Raw genomic sequence first — 8,270 nt, forward strand, 5'->3', positions numbered from 1 at the left:
ACCATGCTTTCCGATTCAAGCTTCTCTTGTTAATCACAATATCCTTATTGCGCCATATCAAGGGGGAGAGACATTTTTGGGGGGTTTTAGTATGTGGAAAGAGAAAGTCTTGTAGAGCCAAGATGGAGGCCTTAATATGTAAATGAGTTCAGCAATTTCAAAAGGATGTACTAAATGTTTTTCAAGAGTACACCATGTGGGAATATCTAATATATCAAAATCAGCAAACCAGCATCACAATTGTTTTAGATGGAAAGCAGAGTGATACAATTTACAATCAGGAAACCTCACTCCACCCATATCATATGGTGCGTTCAGCTTGCTTAATGCAATCCTTTTACTTTTTCCTGATGCCCCAGAGAAAGTTGAGTAAAGTAGAGTAAATTGATTTTAGAAAAAGGTAAGAGATAAGGGGACAGAAAGAAGTTGTAGATAATATAGAATTATTGGAGAAAGCATCATCTTGATGGTGTCTAACCACCCCACCAAGAAAGATAAAGAGGGGACCATCTGGAGGTCAGGTCTTAAAGTTTGTCTAACAACATTTGAGTATTAATTTTGATAATATCATGGATTGTAGGGGCAAAGCAAATACCAAAATATTCGATAGAAGTGGTACACCATTTAAAACCATAATTGTCAATATCATGTTTGAGACAACAGGGATTAAAGGCGTCATTTCAGACTTATCTCTGTTTAGGTTATATTCTGAAACTTGTCCAAATTGACACAATACATTAAGTAAGTTGGGGAGGTGAAGTTTGGGATTATTAATGAGAATAGGGTTGTCATCGACATAAGCCACAACTTTAATATGTGAGGACCTTCCTGAAATTCCCATTATATTTTTAGTAGATTTGATGAGTTCTAATAATGGTTCAAGTGAGAGGATGTGCAGGATCAGAGAGAGAAGAGGACATCCCTGCCAAGTACCTCTACGTAGAAGGAAGAAGAATGACCATTAAAATATATTAAAGATTTTGGGAAGGAGTAGAGGGGTTTGACTAGGGAAATAAACTTATCACTGCAACCATGCCATAATAATGATTGAAACATAACGTCCCAATTAACGTGGTAAAAAGCTTTTTCTGCGTCTACCGCAATGGCAGCATAACCTTGTTTGTTCTTTTTATCTTTTGCCACAAGGTAGATAGTGTCCAATAATAGCCTAGCATTTGAAGAGATGTTATGTCCCTTAACATAGCCAGTTTGGTCTGATTTGATGAGGGAGAGAGGATTCAATTCTATTGGCTAGAATTCTAGCACCAATTTTACTTTCAACATTAATGAGGGAGATGGGCTGATAATTACTGGGAAATCTGGGGTCCTTATCTGGTTTGGGAAATAATATAAGTAGGGCTTCGGAGAATGAACCAGTTGAGTATTTTGGGAAATGAAATAAGAAAACAGATTTCTTAATTTTGGAGTAAGGGAATTAGAGAGGTTTTCATAAAATTCAGCAGAGAGGTCACCTGGACCTGGAGCTTTCCCTTTACCAAGACCTTTAATGGCTACAGTAATCTCAGGAAGTGTAATATCATTATCTAAATGAGAAAGATCAATTTGAGGGTATGAAGATCTATTAATATCATTAAGAAATTATACAATCTTGTCATGGGGAATAGCGTGCTCGGGAGTATATAGATCTGTATAAAACATTTAAAAACATTTAAGTACATCATTAGGGTGATAATGAGAAGAGCCAGATGAATCCTTAATATGAGATGTATAGGAATTTTCTTTTTTTGTTTTCAAGTAAGAGGCTAGCACCTTGCCAGCTTTATTGGAAGTCTGGTAACATTTTTGTTTTATATCTAAGAATAGTCCCAACTGTAAGATATGTGATCTCTTTATTAATTTGGAGACGCAGGGCTATGACCTGACAGAGATTGGCAGGGGTAGAGTTGCGACAATGATGTTGTTCAGCCAGAGTGAGCCTGGAGTAAAAATCCTCAAGATATTTTCTTCGCAATGCTTTTCCCCCCAGAAAAAGCCATGATATGACCTCCAAGAGCTGCCTTAAACACATCCCAATTATTCACTACAGAGGTGTCACAGTCTTGATTATCAGTAAAAAATTGTTGAGCAAATAACTGAACAGATTGAATAAACTGTGGATCTTGTAAAAACAAGTTATTAAGTTTCCAGCGGGTTGAAGTACTGTTGATATCAGAAACACTAAAGGAGGTACAAAAAGGGGCATGATCAGAGATGATAATGTTGAAGATCTTGGATTCTAAAATGGAACCCGTAATGGCTTTAGAGGAAAAAATATAATCTAGATGCGAGAATGTATTGTGTACTAGTGAGTGAAAAGTATAATAAAGATGTGGGGTGGGAGAGCCTCCAAGTGTCAACAAGACCAGTCTCAGCTAGGCAACTCAAAAAGGACTTATGAAACTCGTTAGTTTTAAATGCACAACTGGATGTTCGATCCAAAAATGGGTCACAAATTTGATTGACATCCACACACATGATAAGATTAGTAAAGTTGTTTTTAAGTATCATTTGCTTGATGGAAATCTAAAAATCAGGGTCAGGCTAAGTGGGACCATAAATATTTAGAATGGAGACCTGTGCGGATTCAATCAAATGTTTAACCCAAACCCACCTACCATTAGTGTCCGCACCCTGATCCAAAACTGAAAGGTAATTTCTTACTTACTAATATGGCAACCCCATTTGTTTTGGCAACAGCCGGACTGGAGATGATTTCTTTAACGCAAAGGCATTTAAGTTTTATTACTTCCCTGCTGGATAAGTGTGTCTCTTGTATGTAGGCAACAGAAGGCTTGAATTTACTGAGGTGAGAAATAACCTTAGACCTCTTAATAGGACTGTTGCAGCCTTTGATATTCCACGTAATACACTTAAAAATCATCTAAACATTTGAATAATGATAAAACATAGCTAAAACCACAATGAATATTAGAATTCAATTTGATATATAAGCAATTAAAGTAGCATATACCCAAGGAAGGACGCAAAAGGAAGACACATCGGGATCAGGGCAGGGAGTGGGGAGTCTGATCATAAACAGTATGCACAAGGATATGAAGAGTATGGAGCTGGAGAGATCAGACCAGGCATGAGGAAGAAGAAGGGAAAACAAAGCAGCAGGGATAGGGAAAACAAAGCAGCAGGGATAGGTTATGCCTGTTGAGTTGTAAAAAATAAGAGAGAACGGCCCACAGTGGAAGAAGGACACTGCAACAACACCCGTCCCACCTGGATATAACAGGGGATAATGAAGACATCATGTGACAGTTAACAGGAAAGAGAAAGAAGAAAAAAGAAATAAAAAAAGGCCATTCAAGTAATTGAAGAAGTGGAGACATTAGCAGGTGAAAATGCATCCATGCCTTCAGTCTTGATGGAGCATATGAAAGATCTAAGGTCAGCAGGATCATCAAACATGGTGGTACGACCTTCATGAGTCATCTTGAATGAACATGGATGATACAACCCATACCGTATGTTGAGCTGCTTCACAGCCGGACATTGTGATTGGAATGTTTTTCTGCATTGGGCTGTACTTTTAGCAACATCTTGAGAGATGAATAACTTGCTACCATGCCAAATAAGGGATTTACGATCCTTGACAGTAGAAAGGATGAGCTGAAGCTGAGAATATTCAAGCATGTAGAATATAAGTGTCTTGGGTGAGGAGCGAGAAGCATTAGAGGAATTAAGCTGACCAATTTGGTGAGCACGCTGTATGTTCAAGACAGTCTCCACAGGTAGATGAAGTAGTGCAGGTAGACATTTTTGCAGAAATACAACAGGGTCTGCGCCTTCAGAACCTTCCAGCAAACCAGAAATACGAAGATTATTGCGTCTACTACGGTTCTCCAAATCTTTGTTGTGTTTCTGAAGAACTTTGACTGATTTCTCAAGTAGAACCACTCTGGGGAACATATCCTCAACTAGAACCACTCTTCTTTTTACTTCCTCCAATGTATTTTCAAAGCTTAACCATCTGTCATCTAATTGTTGTAGCTTTAGGTTCGTGGTTTCAATACAAGGCTTAAGAGCTCTAACTTCAGATAAAATGGTTTCAAAAACTGGATTAGAGATATCAAGAGGAGGTGGTGAGTCGCTTTTAGGTCTCTTGAGATTTGTTGTAGAAATATTAGAATCTTTTGCGGCAGGAGCATTCTTTTGAGAGTTCTTGGTAGTAGCCATTCTTACTGTGTACAATAGATGGTCAAAACTAGAGGAGCTTAGATTAATGAGCCAAATAAGGCATACAAAGCTGAAGAGAAGAGGTCATAGATCAGCGGGAAGATGGCAGCCCACGTGCCTGGAGATGAAAACAGTTTTTGGGCTAGTGTGAAAAGATGTAATAGGCTATAGGATTGCCACAATAATGATCAGAAGCTGTAGTATAATTTCCTGCAGTTTGCAATTATTATATCCATATTATACTGACTACCTACCTCCAATCTGTGAAGGTCAAATGAAATAGATAGGTGATAATAAGGAGCAAACTGCAGATGAAAGTGAAGAATGGAGTACCATCAATTGACATATGGTCGCAAAGCCATAAGCTCCAGCACAATAATGCCTGAAACGATGTTTGTAGTGAACGAAGCTTCAGATAAGTATCACTATTCCGTCGAATTCAACAGCTGTCACAGAAAGTAGAGATAGCAACGACTATTTGAGTCAAAAAGTACTCCAGTACATCCAATTGTCTTTGCTTCAATACGGGTATAAATGCGTCCAATAAAATGCCCAGCCAGAACTCTTTATGAATGGACACCATCATTTATAATTGTAGTGATATATGAAATGAGAATCAGCCGCAACAGACAGAGTAAGCTGAGAGGTAAATATAAATATTTCCACTTGTATGACCAGCAAAAGATCCTTATTTTCTATTTTTTTTTCTTTCCTTTTAAAAAATAAATCATAACTTTTTTGACTGATCAACTTCACTATAAATAGTGTGAAGCCAGCTTACAAATTGTGAAGGATCGTGAGGAAAGTTAGTAATGAGAAGACTTGTATACTCAGTAAAGTTTAAATAGCATTTTTAAAAAAGCTAGGCGTGCCATGTAAACAGAACCTCTCATCAAGAATATATTGCTCATAGCGCGTTGAAAATACCAGTGGAGATGTTACCCTGAAGGTGTTCCTGTGGAGGAGGCACTGCCCAGGCCAAAGCCGGCCCATCACAGTGAAGGCGACGCCGAGCGTCTCCTCATGTAGTTCGGAATCAGGAAGAGGCTGCAGTCGGTGCCGTGACGCCGACCCAAATAAAACGCTGCACGGCGATAAAACACCAACAGGACCACAACAGTCAATCGCGGGGCAATCAGAAGTTCATCCAGAAGAGAGATGGTAAGGAATAGGAATGAAAAAAGAATAGCTTGATGTCGATGTGAAAAATGGTGAGACGGAGCATCAGGACTACATGTCCATCTTCTCCGGCATCAGACCACGCCCCTTGTCAGTTGTTTCTATCCGGTCCGCATCGTAGTCTCCTTTTTGTCTTATTGGAGTTCTTAGATAATTCATCTGTATCAGAGTCGATATTTTCAAGAGGTACTGAATGTATCAAGAGATAGGACAAATCTTTCATTTAAAGCAATATTAAGATCTTGAAAAGGGGACTTACACAGAGGAACAATCATTTTTGCATAGCGACACAATTTTTTCCAGCATACAATAGAGTCCAGAGAGATCAACCCTAACTCGTGTCTAATGACACAATTGGGAATGGAAAGAGAAACACCTAAAGTCTTTTTCCAAATAATTCCCTGTAGTGTGTTAAGGTAGGGACCCCACTCGACAAGGATGACTTCTAAGCCATATGTCAAGACAGGAAAGGTTTTAGCTGTGCAAAATTTCACAGAGGCTAAAAATGTACATAGGATAAAAAAGACTCTTTTAAATTGTGCTGCCAGTGGAGATTTCTATTCCAATTCTGCCCTTTTCTACCTCAGTCCCCCCCAGATATACCAACCCTTAATCATTCCACGTCCTCCATGCTCCCCATCTCCAGCCCATGGTAGACCCTTTATCCATCTGTAACAGCTACAGCTTGGCACGGAGTCTCTCCAGTCCACTCACAACAGAACTGGCGAGAGCTAGATCGATTTTCACTCTAAATTCCCATAAGGCACATTCGACCATCAAACATGCCGTCACTATCCACGACTTCCTCGAAGACCACAAGGTGGATTTCTAGGCCTAGAAAACGAAAAGAAACACGTTTTCTGACAACTCCACCACAGTAGTCAATAACATTCTTCCACCTAACTTCAAGCTCTTGCTCAACAACAGATACAAACAAGCAGTGCAGGTAGAGTGGCCCTAATCTTTCCATCCCACATGCATACCACTTTAAACAGCACTCAACCTACCCACTCCTTCGAATGTATTGCATGCAAATACATCTTGGCTCAAACACGTGTACAAGAATAATCACCATCTACAGACCCTCTTGTTTTTCCGCTGCTTTTGTTGATGAATGGAAAGAGTTCATATTAAATCTTTCACTGACATCGAACTCATTGCTCATTTACATCACTTCAACCTTTGGCTCTATTGTGCCACTATCTCTGCTAGCAGAGCTTTCCTTAATCACTGCAAGTCACTTGCCCTGAAAGTCTGCCCTATGATCCCAACTCACATGGGATGCCACAGCCTGGATGCCATCGTATCCTCCAAGCACATTAACCTTTAAAAAATCCAAGTAATACCCCAGCCTTGGACAGATATTGATATTTTAATTCTAACACGCTCGTACGCAAGTGTTTCAGAGCACGACAAGGCAAGTGAGAACAGGGGAGAAGAAAACAGCGATCTTACTAGGCCCAGTGACATTGAGAACGCTCAAGTGCATGGGAGAGGGGGAGGGGAAAAGTGCATGGAAGGGGGAGAAGGGGAAAGTGAGGAGCAGAGGAGAAACAGATAAATAACAATAAATAAATAATAAAGGCAACAAACAGTGGTAGTGCAGCCAGCAATTTGCAAGTGCTAGGTTTAAGGCAGCAGACAGGGTAGGTCTGATAAGTGCAGGAAGAAAAAGGGGGGCTGTATGGGTACAGATTCAGACCCCAGTACAAAGGGTGGGCCGGAGGCAGTGCGGGAGGGTGGCAGGGTGAGCAGGTATCTGGGCCCTGAGGACAGAGGGTGGACAGGTGCACGGTGCCAAGAGAGAACAGATCAGCAGGGGAGAGGAGGAGCGAAGGCAGAAGAAAAGAGGAAGGTATTGGGGTGCTTCCGGAACCGGAGATGGTTCTCCTCAAGTTTTAGAGTGGCAGGGAGGCTATTCCAGAGGGAGGCCACAGCCAAAGACAGAGATCTACCCCCAGCTCATTTCTTTGAAAAACGACTGACCCTGAGGGAGTTGGAGGTAGTGGAGCGAATAGCTCGAGAGGGGAGGTATTTGAGGAGGGATAGCTGAAGGTATTTTGGACCTAGGCCCCAGAAAGCCTTGTGGACAATGCAGAGGGTTTTGAATTTGAATTTAATCCTTGCATCCACTGGTTGCCAATGGAGAGATTTCAGAGCTGGAGAGATACGATCCCAGGGCTTGAGTCCAAGGACAAGTCTTGCAGTCCTGTTCTGGATTAGTCGCAGAGGGCGGAGAGTAGAGGCAGGTAGATTTAGAAAGAGGCTGTTACAATAGTCCAAGCTAGAGAGAACCAGAGCTTGGGATACCATGAGCTTCTGGGAGAAGGAGAAGAAAGGCAGAGTACCGCTGAGGAGGTGCAGAAGAAATTTTACTTTTTAGAGACCTCAGATATGTGGGTGGAGAAGGAAAGGGTGGAGTCAAAGATGACCCGAGGTTCTTAGCCTCGCATGTGGGGGGTAGGAGGAGGGCCAAGGGAGGCTGGCCAGAGAGTGAGGGGAAAGGATGGTGAAGGTGTGCCGATGAGGAGGATCTTCATCTTGCTGGCATTCAGACAAAGATCATTGGAGGCACACCAATCTTGAATGGCAGTTAAGCAATCAGAGATGAAAGAGGGAGAGGAGGTGGCAGAGGGCAGCCTGAAAATGAGTTGAGGGTTGTCAGTGTAGCACTGGAAATTTGAGCAGAAAGTGGCAATGCAGTTGGCGAGAGTTGCCAGGTATTGGTTGAAAAGCCAGGGTGAGAGGTTAGACCCCTGGGGAACACCACAGGTATAGAGGAAGGTAGATGAAAGGAAGGACCCAAATTGGACCTGGGAGGGTCGATGTGAGAGGAAAGAGGTCAGCCAGGCCAGAGCCTGATCAGAGATTGTGATGCTAGAAATGCATCGGAGGGACAGGGCCTC

This window comes from Ambystoma mexicanum, chromosome 10 (assembly GCF_040938575.1).
Source record: "Ambystoma mexicanum isolate Mex_15411 chromosome 10, UKY_AmexF1_1, whole genome shotgun sequence".
Classification (NCBI taxonomy): domain Eukaryota; kingdom Metazoa; phylum Chordata; class Amphibia; order Caudata; family Ambystomatidae; genus Ambystoma; species Ambystoma mexicanum.